Genomic DNA, 16,459 nt, shown 5'->3' with positions numbered 1-16,459 from the left:
GCTTTATGTTATTTTTTCATATTTTCGACCATTGATCAATATCAATATTATGTCCTATAGTTTGTGCCCACCTAATCATACATTCTTTTACCATCTCATCTTGCATTTTAGTTTCAAGCAAATAATCATACATTTTCTTAATTACTTTATGATTGAGCCCAGCAGAAATTTATCGAATACCGTTTGTTCTGTGTAAAAGCCCTCTATTTTATCTTTTTTATACCTAGATTCCACTTGTGCTTTGGACCACCAGTCTAGATATATACTTTGCGTTTCTAACTATTCTTTAGACCTTAACTCACAATCATTTTAAAATAGATCTTGATATCTTAAAAGTTTAGCTTCTGTCATGAGGTTAGGTTGTGTAAAGGACTCTATGGGTGATACCCAGCCTAGTGTTTTTTTGGTAAATCTGCTGGATGATTTTTTTCCAAGTCCCTAGTAGATCTCTTCTTACCATATGTGAGTTGAAACTTTTCTGCTCTTTATCTTTTTTGTACCATAGCCAATCTAACTGTAAATCATGTCCTTCCAACTTGAGTAGTCTATCATTATCTAAAGTTATCCATTCCTTTATCCAGACTAATACACAGGCTCTATAATACAATACTCAACCTAGGAGACCAAAACCTGCTCTTTGTTTGGCATCTTGCATTGCTTTGATTTTAATTCTTGGTTTTTTACTTTGCCACACAAATCTCATGATTATCTTGTTAAGTTCTTGAAAAAATGACTGTTTTAATATTATGGGAATTGTCTGAAATAAAAATAAAATATTAGGTAGAACATTCGTTTTGATGGTTGCTATTCTTCCCATCAATGATAGCTGTAGTTTGTCCCATCTCTCCAAGTTATTCTGTATATCTTTAATCAACTTCATATAATTGTCTTTAAATAATGTACTCATTTTCTTTGTGATTTGAATCCCTAAGTATCTGACTCTCTTCTCTTCTTGATAGTCATTTCTGTCATTCTAGATCTCATATTTTTTACAAGTATTTTTGCTTTCTTTTGGTTTATTTTCATCCTGCCATATCACCAAAATTCTTCAGCATCTCCATCAGCTCTTCAATTGAGTCCATTGGATCCTCCAATACAGTATAATAACTAATCATCTGCAAAAGCTTGAAGTTTAAAAGTATGACCTCTTACTTTCAGTCCTTTTATTTCCTTTTTATCTCTAATTTGCTCAATATTTCTAGAGCAAGAATGAATGCCAGAGACGTGGTGGCACTGTGAGTTAAACCGCAGAAGCCTCTGTGCTGCAAGGTCAGAAGACCAGCAGTTGTAAGATCAAATCCACACAACAGAGTGAGCTCCTGTCACTTGTCCCAGCTCCTGCCAACCTAGCAGTTTGAAAGCATGTAAAATGTGAGTAGATAAATAGGTACCACCTCGTTGGGAAGGTAACGCCTTTCTGTGTCTAGTCGCATTGGCCACGTGACCACAGAAACTGTCTTCAGACAAACGTTGACTCTACAGCTTGGAAACGGGGATGAGCACCGCTCTCTAGAGTTGGACACGACTGGACTAAATGTCCTTTACCTTTACCTTGAGAATGAATAGTAATGGAGAGAGTGGGCACTCCTGTCTTGTACCTTTCCAGGACCTTTCTGAGGCTTTCCAAGCCTCAGGAGGGTCCTGGAGGGTCGTGATTTCGCCATCGCTGGCCCTGCCAGCAGGGTGGGGGGAGCCTCTGAAGGGTCCTGGAAGGCACTCTTGGACCCTTCCAAGACTCCCCCCACCCACCCCCGCTGGGCCCTGGGGAGCACTGCTTTACAGTATTCACTCCATAAGATGCACACACTTTCTCACCAACTTTTTTTTGGGGGGAAGAGTGTGTCTTATGGAGCAAAAACCTCAAGGCAAAATCTGGAGCCAGAGTCCTGGAGGCAGTTCATGTCATTCTGGCAACTCCTGCAACGTCGCTGGAACCAGTTGTATTGGCTCTTGCCTTTCCATTGGACTATTTCCGTGACCTGGAGAGGGGAGATTTGCTGCTTGGGTAACAGCCTATCCTCCATATTATTTTACCCAGGCTTCATGCTCTAGAGAGGACACTCCAGTTTCTCATACAGCGTCGAAACAACACAGGAAGTAGCAGTTACCACTTATAAGTCTTTGCTCGATTGGCATAGAGCATGATGCCAGGGATTACTTCTGATGGTGGGAGAGGTCATTGCACCTCATTAGGTAGCTACTGCCCACCTTAAACTGGGCAGTCCCCAGCCAGTAAGGTGCTACCTCGCCATGGTCTGTTAACCTCATGGGGGGTGTGGTGTTTAGGGTGAAAGCCAACAAGCAGATTGATAACCCTGCACCATGCAACAATCATAAGAAAACTTCTGCCCTAAAGCTGGCCACCTGGAATGTACGGACAATGACCCCTGGCTTTTCTGACTATGGCTTTCCTGACGACCCTGACATCTGAGTGTTCAGCCTGGAGGCAGGTGTTGCATCATGGGCTTTCCCATTTTGAAGAGAACCTTGTCCAGCAGGGCGAGGCAAAGAGGAAGTTACAAAAGCAGCAAAGTCAGGGAGCTGGACAGGGGACAGATTGGATTTGTCTTAAGTGTGGAAGGGACTGTCACTCTCGATTTGGCCTCCTCAGCCACACTAGATGCTGTTCCAAGTCCTCCATACAGAGCATGTTACCATAGTCTTTCAAGACTGAAGGATGCCTAACTATTTTCTTTCGTCAGCTCTCCATTGATTCTAACTTTTGCCTTTTGCTGAGTATAGATTGCTTGAATTAATTTCAAAAATCTTTCTCCAACTTGTAACATTTCTAACTGGTGTAGCATAAAATTCCAATTCAGATTATCAAAAGCTTTCTCTGCCTCCAAGAATATCATAGCCATTTCCTTTTCTGGATGAGCTTCATAGTAGCCCCAAGTATTTAAAATTATCCTTATATTATTTTTCATCTGCCTTTTGGGGAGGAAGCCTGACTGGTCTTGATGTATTGTCTGTATTAAGATTATTTTCAATCTAGTTGCCAACATGGTTGCATATACTGTATTTTGTAATCCACGTTTAGTGATGAGATCGGTCTGTATTTTTTGTTTTCTTTACCCTCTGTGTTTTCTTTATGTATGAGAGAGATTATTGCTTTGGACCACGTTGGTGCCAATTCACGCTTTTCTTTAACGAATTCCAAGAGTTTCTTATATGGTTTAAACCAGAGGTCCCCAATCCCTGGTCTGTGGCCCGGTGACAGTCTGTGGCCTGAGCCAGAACAGGCCACGGAGACAGACCTCCTACCCTGCCCCTGCACGCACTCACCCTCACACAGCTGATTCGCGCATGCTCTAGCAAGCCCATGTGTGTGCCACACCGCCATTTTCACATGCACACAAGTGCAAGCACACCTGCATAAGTGCTGTGCTGCCATTTGCACATGTGCATGAGCATGCACTTGTTTGTGTGAGAGAGATCGTGTGCTTGTTTGCACATGCGCATGAGCGCGGGGGTGCCGTGTCTTCCCCAGACGGTCCATGGGGTGAAGAAGGTTGGGGAGCCCTGGTTTAAGCAATACATTTTCTAATTCTTTGTAATATTCAGCTGGAACACCATCTGGGCCTGGTGATTTCCCTTTTTTGCTTTTTGAGGGCTTCTATAATTTCTGCATATGTTAAATGCTTATTTAAAGACTGCATTTGATCTTTAGTCTGTTTCATTTTATTGTATTTCAGTACATATTCTTTCTGAGATTCTTTGTCTACTTCCTTTTCACTGTACAGTGGGGTCTCTACTTAAGAACAATCCAACTTAAGAACAGCTCCATTTGCTAACTTTTGTTTCTACTTGAGAACAGAAATCCAAGATAAGAACAGGAAAAAAAACCTTTCCTGCTCTTTTTTTAAGGTCATCTTAGTTTAAAAAAAATTCTCCCCCTAGTGGTAGAGTACGTATTAACCAGCTTTGCATTAGTTCCTATGGGAACTAATGCTTCAATGTACGAACACACCTCTACATAACAAACAAACAAACAAAAAAAAAAAACAGCCAGAACGGATTAATTGGTTTTCAGTCCATTCCTATGGGAAATTTTGCTTCAACTTAAGAACGTTTCAACTTAAGAACACCATTCCAAAACGGATTAAGTTCTTAAGTAGAGGTTCCATTGCAGTTTCTATGGAAAAGAGCAGATACGGATTAAATGGTTTTCAATGCATTCCTACGGGAAATGCAGATTCAACATAAGAACTTTTCAACTTGAGAACCACCTTCCAATACGGATTAAGTTCTTAAGTAGAGACCCCACTGTATGAATTTCGATAGAAGTCCTCAACAATCTTTTTTTATTTATTGTTTAAATTTCTCAGTCCCTGTTTCATCTTTCAGTGTTTGTATTATTGTTTTCTCCTTCTCTTTCCTTAATTTATATGCTAACCATCTCCCTGGCTTATTTGTGTTTTCAAAAAAAATTGCTTTGCAAATGTAAGTTTCTTTGCAGTTTCCTCAGTGAGCAATATACAGTGGACCCTTGACTTACAGACGGCTTGACCTACAGACTTTTTGAGTTACAGACTTCTCTGGCCGCAAAATTTAGGTTTGACTTGCAGACTGAGATTTGACTTACAGACCAGGAAAAAACCGAAATGGAACAAAAACGGCCTGTTACGGGATTAATCAGTTTTCAATGCACTGTAGGTCAATGGTGACTTGACTTACAGACTTTTGGACTTGAGAACCGCCTTCCAATATGGATTAAGTTCTCAAGTCAAGACCCCACTGTATTTATCTGGTGTTGTTCTAACTTTATCTTCTCTTTCAGTTCTGTATTTGATGGATTTTGTTTCAGCTGTAGTTCATCTGAGGCTAATCTGTTTTCCAAAATCTTATATTATTTCTGTCTTTCTCTTTTTTGTTTTGATGCAAATCTTATGGCTGCTCCTCTAAATAATGGCTTACCTGCCTCCCAAACCATTGTCATTGGTGTTTCTGGCCTCATATTCTGTTTGAAGAATAAGCCCAAATCTTCTTTTATTTGCTTGATAAACTCATTTTTTAAATGTGAAGTATTGAGCTTCCAATTAAATTCTCTTGATTTGCTACCCAGTTGTAATGAATTGCAATTGTGGTCTGCAAATCGGTTAGGTAAAATATCTATTTGCTCCAATTCTTTTATTAGGCTTGTTGAGATCCAACATGCATCAATTCTTGACCACAATTTATGTCTGTTAGAGTAAAAAGTATAGTCTTTTGTCTTTGGGTAACACATCCTCCAGGCATCTATGATATTTCCTTCAAGTAGATTTTCAAAAGGGAAGCTGAACTCTGGAAAGCTGAAATCTTGCCAGTTGCTTCACCTGAAGATGGTGAAGAGTAGTCCCTTGAGATAATTTTGAGAGGAACAGTTGGTCCTGCTTTAACCATGGTTTATATCAATTGAGTACAAATGGACTGAGGACAGTGGGCCAAATGGAACTTTCATTAGGACTTTAGGGACTGTCAGGAGCTAAGACCAACTTGCTGATCTAACATGATGGTCGGAACTGGGCAGGAGCAGAGGGAAGAGTATAGAAATGGATGGGATATCAACTACCACAGAAGACCCTGGAAGACTTCAGATTTTGGATAACAAGTCCCAGAATTCTGGGAATTATAATTTAAAAAAGGAAATTTTCCAAGTTCTAGACCTCATAGTGGAACTCAGGGAACCCTAGCTTGGGGTTTGGCACACAGACAGTGCTGTTCTAATGTTGTTTCAGCAGGAGTCTGAACTTTTCAGTGGGTTTGGATTTAACACTTTCAGGAAGACATTTTCATTTTTCCCAACACATCAGCAAGAGACATGTGGTAGGAAGCTATGTGCTGAGTGTTGTTCCCGGAGTTCTATGTGGGCAGGAGGGCTAATGAAAGGCCCTTGAGGGAATGACATGTGAGTCAGACAACTGACATATCTTGATGGAAGTCCACACTTTCCCCATCTTTCCTGGTTGTAGGGCCTGCCCCAGGTCTCTCAAATTTCTTGTTGGTAGGTCAGGGAGTGGTTCTGCTCATCCTGCCTGGGTTGTACACAGTCCTGTTCTGAGCAACCCTTTCCAGTGAAGCCAGTGTGTCTCACTGCTGGAGTGACCCAAAAGGTAGCAGTTCTTAGTTTTCTTGGTAGTGAAACCTCCAAGCATGGCACTTCAGTTGCTACTGCCTTTTCTGGGTTAAGGTGGGCTGGTTGTCCTCCTGTGTCAAGTGGGTTAGCAAATAATTCTGAACAGTCATCAGTAGGCAATACCAGTGGAGATTAATAAAGGCACAATCCATTTTCCACTGGGGCCCAGTCAGGTCAATGTCCCAGCTTGAGTCCTACCCTGTTCCCATACTTTCAGCATCAATGCCCTTCTTCCCTAACACTGGGGCATTTCCCCTTTTATATCCTGTACTATCCTCCTCAAGCTTCTCCCTGTCACTTGACAGCTCCATGTGCCTGACACAAATAGTGGGTGACTCCTCCCTTTCAGGACCTGCAGCCCTGGTGCCTTCTGGTGGTTGAATTGGACCTTCGCACCTGTGGTGCTGTGACCCAGCTGGGATCTTCCCTACTAATGAACCTCATAGTGTGCCAGTAACTGAGCACTGGGCACTTACTGGAGGACGTGATAAGAAACAGAGTCAATTCATCTCGTGTTAGAGCCATCTCTTTTCCTACTGCCTTCAAATTTTCATAGCATTATTGTTTTTTTCCATTGAGTCTGATCTTTGTATATGTTAAAAAAAAAACCCAGATAGCTTCAGTAGTCATTTTAGCTTCTAGTGAGAGTTCATGCTTGATTTGATCAAGAATCCCCTTATTTGTCTTTCTGGTGGTCCATGAGACCTCTAATGCATGAATAATTTTTTCTCTGTTAATTTTCTCCATTTTTCAGCTTTCATACCCTCACGTAGTAAGTGGCTATACTATGGATAATCTTAGCTTTCATCTTATGTGGCACACCTTTACAATTAAAGAGCTTTTCTAGTTCCTTCATAGCTGCCTTTCAAATTTTCTTTCTTCTGATTTTCTGGCTGCAGTCTGATTTGTACTGATGATTAAACCAAAAGATAGAAAATGTATTTTCAAAGTATAGAAAATCTTTTTCTAGTACTTCTGATTTCTTCATTGTCACCATTAAAGTTATATAGTTCTTCTGTGGCAACTACTTCTATCTTCCTTATGTCCAACTATTCATATTTCTTTCTTTCTTTTCTTCGAACTTGATGAATAGCTGCTTTGAGTCATTGCTATTTTCTTCCAGTAATAAGATGTCCTCGGCATATCTTAAATTACTGATGTTTCTTCCCCCAATTTCACTTCTGCTACATTGGTCTCTATTCTATCTTTTTGTATGAAACTTGTAAACTTGGATATAAACTGGGAGAAAATTACATTTAAGTTTCATTTTTATCATGCCTCACATGAACTAAAATTGTACAACCTCAAATGGTGGCACAAATCTCACCGCATCTTGAGGGTTCACAAGATGGAGCATTTGTTTTCCCTCTTTGTGCTGGTTGGTGTCTTTCTGGTGTCAAAATGAGAGTGGCTCTTAACTGAGCTTTCTGCCCACACTTAATCATAAGTCCTCGATTCTCTTCTTAAGAAATCAGCATCTTTTGAGGGAATGGTTAAATAATATTTCAAGAAACTTGAATAAATGCTTTAAAATGATCTTCTGTGCTTGATTTATAATAAAAGTAGATTAGTGCAACTATTAAACACATCTGGGTCTTTTCTGTGGAGACTTAACACATAACTAATCTACTTTAGAAATCAGTTGTCTTTCACAACAACTTTTTCAAAAATGGCAAGGAAACTCTTACTGAAGTTGCACTCATTTAAACAAGATTGGACTGGAAAACCCAGATAAATCATGCTTACATTGACACCTTTATGCATTTAGGGACTTATGAAAACTATGCAACATAGGGATGCAGAGATCAGTAGTTTGAGAAGCAGACCACAGAATAAATTGACACAAGGCGGAGTTTATGAGAATTTTTCTGGCATCAGATTAAATAAAGCCAAAAGAATAACAGCTGAGACAGAGGGTAGCAAGCCACATATTCTCTCAATAATGAAGAACCTTCCTCTTTTGATCTCCAAAAGCAGGTCTTATTCTCACAATCATTTCGAATGTGGTAACTCTTGGAAATGCCAGTCTGCGCATACTCCCTCTTCTGGTTGCCAAGTTCTGGGAAGTCAACACAAGTTACTGAAAAAAACAGAGAGCCTGATATTTGATCGCAACACCTTGGAATGATGTGGCTGTGACTGAATAGCAAAAGGAGCAGGGGTGGCCCAAAACATTTTAGGTTTCTCAGACTGGTCAGCACAAGGGCTTCCTGCCAGTAGAAAAGGAGCTCTGCCCCTTCCAAAAGCACTACAGCCAGCACATCTTCAAATAAATATTGCAGTGTTAGTGGCTTGGTAGACTTTACAAGAGCTGAGCAGGTCAGTTGAGGACATAACATTTTGGAGATCACTTATTCATCGGTTTGCCACGAGTTGGAAGTGACTTGGTGGCTTATAACAAGAACAGACTTGAAGCTGAAATAAGCTGCAAAACAAGTTCCCCTTATCAGGAGAAAGGTGTCCTATAAATAAGACAAACCAACCAAACAATCAACAAACGAAGTCATATAGCTGTTCTCTTCTGTGTTTGAAATGTTATGCTATAGTTTACAGTCTTGCATAAAAGTAGCTAAGCCTGGTATGGTTCTAACTAGGAGTCCAATGTGTGATTACTCAGGACTCTGGATGCCAAAAATCTCAAGAGACTATTGAAAAATACTCTTTTCCTCTTTCATGGAATAAAACTAGGGTGTGACATGGATTCAGATGACTCTGCCAAATAATTTAGTGTGTCTCCTGTACACAGAGAAAATAATCTTGTGACTCCTACAGCTATTTTGTTTGACCTGTGTGACCTTTTATCATAATTTCTGGGCATTCCGTACATTTCTGGGTATGATAAAATGATTTCAGATACATGAGTTTCATGACCTAATGCATGGTTATACATCAGAGGTTGAAAAGGATGCTTTACCACAAAAGAGAGCTAAGTGCCAGAATACTGCTATCTGCGTGTGACTTGTAAGCAATGCACAAAGAGTGATTCTCTCTGAAATGTGGAGGTGAGATACTCCTTGGCCAGGTGCATGAGCTACCCTGCTTCTATTCCTTTCAAATGGACTTTGCTTAAAGATATGTCAGCGAGCCTTAAAAAAATAAAAAATCAGCTCATGGATCCAGAATGCAAGGTTGTTAGTTTGTGCCATTTCTCATTTAATATATTGTTTGTGACATTTTTGAGGGAAAGTTGAAAAACAATATTGAAGGTCTATTAATAAACATTGCTTAAAATTTATAAGGTATGATCAAAATAAATTTGGATAAGATAAAGACAGATATTAGGTAACAATATTTTGTGGATCACAAAAACTAAAAATTTCCTGTTTTGATAGAATAGCGTTATATAAATGAAAATTATCCCCACATTAATTTTCTTTATTTTGAATGTTACCTATGAAGGTTGAAGAAAAACAGTTAAAAGAATGGCAGCTGAGAATTAATATGTATTGTAATTGTAGTAAGAGAGCTAAAATTAAGACCTTATGGTATGTATCACAGAAAGAAGGCGGTTTGGGTATACCCAATATTAAATTATATTATATAGCTAATCAATTGAGACATATTCCGGATATAATAGCAAATAATAACAATTTAATTTGGAGATATTTAGAATTTTACAGAAAAGAGGGAATGATGAATATATTTTTAAAAAGAGAAAATCAAAGGAGAGATAATCTCTTTAAAAAATATGGTAAAATGTTGGAAAAATTAAAGGGGAGAGTTAAGTCCACCAGCTTCACCTTTGTTAGAGGTTGTGGGGGGGGGGGAATCCAAGCTAATCTTAAAAGGGAAGGCAAAAACGGTTTCACCAAATAAGGGAATTATGTGAATAAAGGAATGGAAAAAGTAATGCAAGATAGGGAATATATGAGAGAGATATCGGGAGAGGGAATGTCATGGTTAAATATACTTCAATTAGAAAAATGGACAAAAGATTGGAAAACAAAAGAAGGAGAGGGTAGAAAAATGATCAAATTTGAGAAGATTATAGAAAAAAAGAGAAAAATAGACCCAAAGGAAAATAGAAAGGGAACAATAAGCATATTATATAAGATACTATTATAGGCGGACTATTAAAAAGGGTACTAAAATATTCATGGCAAGAAGACTTGACTGAAGCAATTAAAACTGAAGACTGGAGTAAAATGTGGAATAAAAGAATAATGAAAAATATGTCTGTAAGAGTGATGGAAAATTATTAAAAGGTAGTTTGGGGATGGTATATAATACCACTAAAGCTGAGTTTAATAAATAAAGATATACCTTCATTATGCTGGAGATACAAAAAAGAAGGACATATATACATATGTGGTGGCTTTGTGAAATAAGGAAGAAGGAATGGTCAATTATTTTCAAGGTGATAAGAAAAATAATTGGTGTGAAGGTACAAATGTCCCCAAGGACCACTTTGTTGAATTTTGTTAACAATAATCAACTGAAGAGAGAAGAAATTGAATTAATTATTTCAGTGGTGACAATGGTAGGGTTAATATTTGCAAAAAAAATGGAAATCTAATACTCAAATTACTATGGAGGAGTGGTACAGAGAAATGTAGTATTTGGCAATTAACGACAAACTAACCTGTGAAATTAAGGTTAGAAGAGGAATGAGATAAAATAATGATTTTAAACAAATATGGAATTTGATGGTTGTTGTGGGTTTTTAGGGCTTTTTGGCCATGTTCTGAAAAACCCTGAAAAACCCACAACAACCATCAGATCCCGGCCGTGAAAGCCTTCGAGAATACATTAAATATGGAATTTGGTTTTGGTACATGCTTTTCAGAAAGGGAAGGGATATCCACTGGGACAAGAATCAATGCATTAATGAAGAGAAATGGGAAGATTTGAAGAGTGAATGGCAAGGAACCAGTCTCTAGTGGGGGAGTGAGTTGCACAATGTGATTGAAGAGGAGTTGGTTAAGTCACAAGTGGATATACGATAATAAGTTGTAAAATGATTGTTTCTGTATATGTTTTTCTTTTCTGTTTAATAAAGTAAACAATATTTTTAAAATGGGGGAAAATAAAATTTGAGGTGGGTGCCCTAAAATAATAATAATAATAATAATAATAATAATAATAATAATAATAATAATAATAATAATAATAATAATTTATTGTCATTGTAAGTATATACACATACAATGAAATTCACAGACACCCAGAGACCAGACACATGCACACACATAAAATTCCCAAACACTCCCCACCCTTATGCTGAGGCATAAGAACATTGTTGTTCTTTTGTTTCTGGCAGATGGTTCTGCATTTGTCTTAGTAAGAAGCCTCCATATTTGGTCTTGTATCAAGGAGGTTGTGTCCCTTATCAGAAAACTAGAATGATTTATCTTTCATTCCTATTCTGAGACAATCTGTGTCATCCGGAGAGGTAGCCAGAGTGGCCAGGCTGGCTCAGGTATTGAAGGAGTTGTGCTCCAAAAAAGTAACTTTCCCTGTCTCTGTTTCGTCGACAGCATCTTGACCTGCAGACGAATTAGTACTAATGGGACAGGCTTATAACTGAACAAGTTGTCAGAGTTTATTCATTTATCATGAGACAGAAGAAGAAATTTACTTCAAAGACAGATGACAACTTCTCAATTTTCTGGGGGAAAAACACCATCAACATGCTTCTATTATATGCTTTGAATGAAACTGTTCTTTAAAACAAATGAGCTCCATTGATTTAGCTTTTGATTTAACTGCAGTGATGCCACCTATGGCAATGACAGCTGCAGATCTGGAAAGAAGCCTGTTCAAATATATAATTTGTGTTTTATAACACCTACTGTGATCAATAACACCAAATTGCACATGTCAGATTATTCTCAAAGAAGTCTATCTGACTCTGAATTGTTGCAGAAAACCTTTATGTATCTTTCTGATGTATTGTCACAGTGAATGCAGTGTAGAAGCCCCCCTAGCTTGTTTCTTTGTTTGAGAATGCCAGATAAACATTCCACTTTCAGAGACAGAACCCAGCGATTCTGGGTGACTGAACAGTCCTTCAGTTCAGATTTTTCCTCATCATAGCACTTGGTAGCACAGCCTCCGCCAACACTGTGTTCTCCAGCTGTGCGGAATCACAACTCCCATCATCCTCTATGTTGCTGGGAATGATGGAATTGTTACAGTTCTAAAGCCACCCAAAGTAGTTACCATTTTTGTTGTTTAGTCATTAAGTCATGTCCAACTCTTCATGACCCCATAGACCAGAGCAAGCCAGGCCCTCCTGTCTTCCGCTGCCTCCCAGGGTTGGGTCAAATTCATGTTGGTAGCTTCAATGACTCCGTCCAACAATCTCATCCTCTGTCGTCCCCTTCTCCTCTCTCCTTCACACTTTCCTAACATCATAGTCTTTTCCAGGGAGTCTTCTCATGAGATGTCCAAAGTATTGGAGCTTCAGCTTCAGGATCTGTCCTTCCAGTGAGCACTTCAGAATTGATAGGTTTGTTCTCCTTGCAGTCCAGGGAACTCTCAAGAGCCTCCTCCAGCACCACAATTCAAAAGCATCAATTCTTGGGCAGTCAGCCTTCTTTATGGTCCAGCTCTCACTTCCATACATCACGACAGGAAAAACCATAGCTTTGACTATGCGGACCTTTGTCATCAAGGTGATGTTTCTCTTTTCTAAGATGCTGTCTAGGTTTGTCATCATTACCGTTACACTTACAATAAAGCTGTACACCGTATTTGGCTGAATGATGAAACACTAGGCTATGGTGGGCTATTTGTGGCAACCACAAAGCAGAGCAAAGAGTCCAAGGATGTTCATGAATGGGGTGGCAACCCCACCAATCCCTCATATTAAATCTGGTATCTGTGAGGCTAAACATGTTAAATAAAAAGGACACCAAGGATGAAAAGTATAGAGACAGAATAAAAATCATTACTTTATAAAGAAGATTCAAGCAAGATGGAAACTGACAGTGCCAAAGGAGAAGGAAACTCCCTGGTGAATCCTAAGACTTCTCTTGTCCTGGGAAGGGGATTTGAGAGTGATCACAGGGCTGTAGTAGCAGCAATTCCATATCTTCCTAGGTTGTGTGTTTAAGTTGCAGTACAAATTGAAGGATCTCTGTTCATATAGCATATTGCTTGAATTTCGTGTTCTTATTTTTTCCTTTTCTTCTTACAAATATAGCTATTCCACTAGGATTGTGTGTGTGTGTGTGCGCGCGCGCACACACACACACACATGCACACACACACACACACACACACACACACACACACACCCCAACACAGTTGAATGCCTGCATTCTTGCATATGCTTTGAGTGGCTAGATCAGAAGTTCTCTTTTGGATTCTGTCTTCTCCACCCCTGTTTTGTTTCTCTTTTCTTGTTGGTGTGGCGGTTTCATTGCCAAAGTTCATGATAAGCATCTCTTGCTTTTCTTTTTGTTGTGTTCTCTGGGATGGAGATGGGCAAATAATTCTGCCAGAAATAATTCTGATTGCATTGTATATAACATGTCAGGAGGCAGTGCACATCCCTTATTACAACTTTTAAGAGTAACACCTTATTATCCTCTTTCAGAAGTAACTAAAATAATTAATTTAAGTTACTAAAAGAGCAACATCTGAATCCTACTAAACACTGGCCAATTGTAGAGATACAGTCTACTTTCAACCTCAAGACCCAAAATGCAGCATGAGACAGCATCATGAAACATGGTAAGAGCCATCATGGGAATCCTATGATATTCCTTCTTTGAAGTGTACTAAAGCCACACCCGTGTAACAATAAAAGTAAAAAGTCACAGCTATCCCACAGAAGTTGTTTTTTCTGTTGTTGTTGTTGTTGTTGTTGTTGTTGTTGTTGTTGTTGTTGTTGTTGTTGTTGTTGTTGTTGTTGTTGTTGTTGTTCAAAGACACCAGGCAGAGTCAATCAAAATTATAAAAACATTGAGAATTGTTATTGTTGTTGTTGTTAATTACCATCCTGTAATGCTAGAGCACTCTCTGGTACCAATTCTATTGATCTCAGAAAGATGGAAGGCTGAGTCAACCTTGAGCTAACTGCCAGAACCAATCAGAATTAAACTCAGGTTGTGAATAGAGCCCTGACTGCAATGGTGGATTTTTATCCACTGTGCCAAGGGGCTAACAGTTCCCTAGCCTTTTCATTGTGTTGCAAAAGTGAGCTGTAACCCCGATATAGCCTGTTCCAACCCCTAAAGGAGCCTGCTGTTTCCATGTTAATGAAGATCCTCACCCAAATGCCAGAGTTGACTATGGGTGTCCCACCAACCCAATCAGCTTCCATACATGGCATGAAAGAGGGCATCATCTTATCAATTTGACTGAACCAGCAAAAAGTCTTGGGCTGGTCCTTAAGATTCACCCAGTTGCCAGTCATTCCTTGGAAAGAAACCACGTGATGTACTCACAGAAGTAAAACAACTCAAGTGTTGACGAAAAGCTGAGCATTGTAAGATGAGATTTCATTAACTGGCAGCTATGGATCTATATACATGGTTCCGGTTACTGTGCTTGCTATTCCCTGAGAGAAAGGAACAAAGTTCAGTTAATTAATTTTGTCTGCATGTGTTTCATTTTTTAAAGTTAATGTGGATTTTGCTACCTCTGTTGTACAATACAAAAAAGCAGCAGACATCATAAAGAGAAATCCTGGAAAACCAATTATGCACATCAGGATTATTGGTATCCCACTGTTGTACACTATATGACAAGTAACACTGTATTATTTATCAGCTGTTGGATAAGTACTTGAGAGATAATTGACTTTGGCGCAAACTCAGAAACCATCCTATGCTTTTCCAGAATAATACAGACATGTCTTCATTTAGGACAGGGAAGAGGCAATTTTGGTAGGGCCAAGGGTTGTTTTCAGATTGATCGGATGCTTGGGGCTGCATTCCCAAAGGGGCATGGCTAAAATGGGGAGAGCATAACTGAAATGGTCAATTTTCAAAGTTTCTTTTTTTTAACGTATTATAATTTCCCAGCTCTATGATGGAATGTAAAAATATCTAAAGATAATAGAATTGAATAATTTTCAGAGCCAGGCAAGAGTGCTCATTACATAGTCTGCCACACACCAAAGAAAGGCCAAACCAATATTAACAGCTGAACAGTTTGTTGAAGGTTCAATAGCACAAAGAGACACTAAAAGGAGAGAATTCCCAGAAGCTGACTCCTTTTTTCATCAGTTAACCACTTCTCACCCAAACACAAAGCAATTGCCAGGACTATTTTTCAACAAATCATCCAGTTATCTTGGAGCCACAAAGTAATCAAACTGTCTAGAAGAAATGGCAGTAAACACATGAGGGTATCCTGTAGACATTCCGGCTGAGCTTTGCTATGTAAAATTTGGCATCTATTTTCCTGCTGGCAACACAGAATGATGTTGTGCAGCAATTATCAGGCCATTCAAGGATATTTTGAATCACAGTATCCCACACAATATCCCACAATCATAAACCACAATTCTTCAACTGAAGAATTGAATTATGACCAAAGACCAGTATCTGGCCGGTATCACTCTTCTGCAATCTGCAGTGGCAGACTGCTGCTAATAAAATACTTCAGATTTTAGTTTTAGGTGCCTTGTGATTAGCGCACAATGATACATAATCCTGCACATCCTAAAATAATTACAGTAAGAAAACCTCTTTAATGCCAATCTTCTGCTGCCAGTGAAATCATTCCCATTGCATAAGTGGAGCTATGCAATAGGATACTGGCCAACATGTCTACATATACACCTATACAATTAAAAACACATATAATACAATTAAGTTATACTAATCTTTTTACAAATATGTCCACTTTGCTCTTTTCTCTCTCTCTCTCCCCCCCCCCCATTTTGGTGATTTGTTATTTTCGAATAAAAGTAACTTTCTACATCTCGGTCTTTGCTGTCTCATTTTCTAGTGGCCAGACTTCTGTGGGCATGCCAGAAACTGTTCAGAGGAATTCTAAACAGGGATATAAATGTACATTGTGCCATTCATATTATTGTAGAATATAATTTTACTGCATAATTTTGCAATAGCCAGGTAAAGCACCTGGTGTTCTAAAGAACATATAATGAGTTATATACAGTCTTCGTAAAAACGAATGCACTGCCTAAAATATCATTTTATGTAACTCTCTTGAAACATAAATCTTATAAAATATTAAAAACATGATGAAAATATTGGCATTTCCTCTGAAAGGAGAAAGACCTCAGAAAAGTAGATTCACATTATTAAGTCTAGTTGCTGAAGGGGGTTAAAGTCCTGACTTGAATATAAATTAATCATGCCAAGAATTACAGTGCTAGGAAGCAACAGTTCTATGAGTGGCTTAGCTCTTTTTCTGAGCTCTGAG

The sequence above is a fragment of the Pogona vitticeps genome, chromosome 1 (assembly GCF_051106095.1).
Source record: "Pogona vitticeps strain Pit_001003342236 chromosome 1, PviZW2.1, whole genome shotgun sequence".
Classification (NCBI taxonomy): Eukaryota; Metazoa; Chordata; class Lepidosauria; order Squamata; family Agamidae; genus Pogona; species Pogona vitticeps.
Note: the sequence above shows the minus strand (reverse complement) of the source record.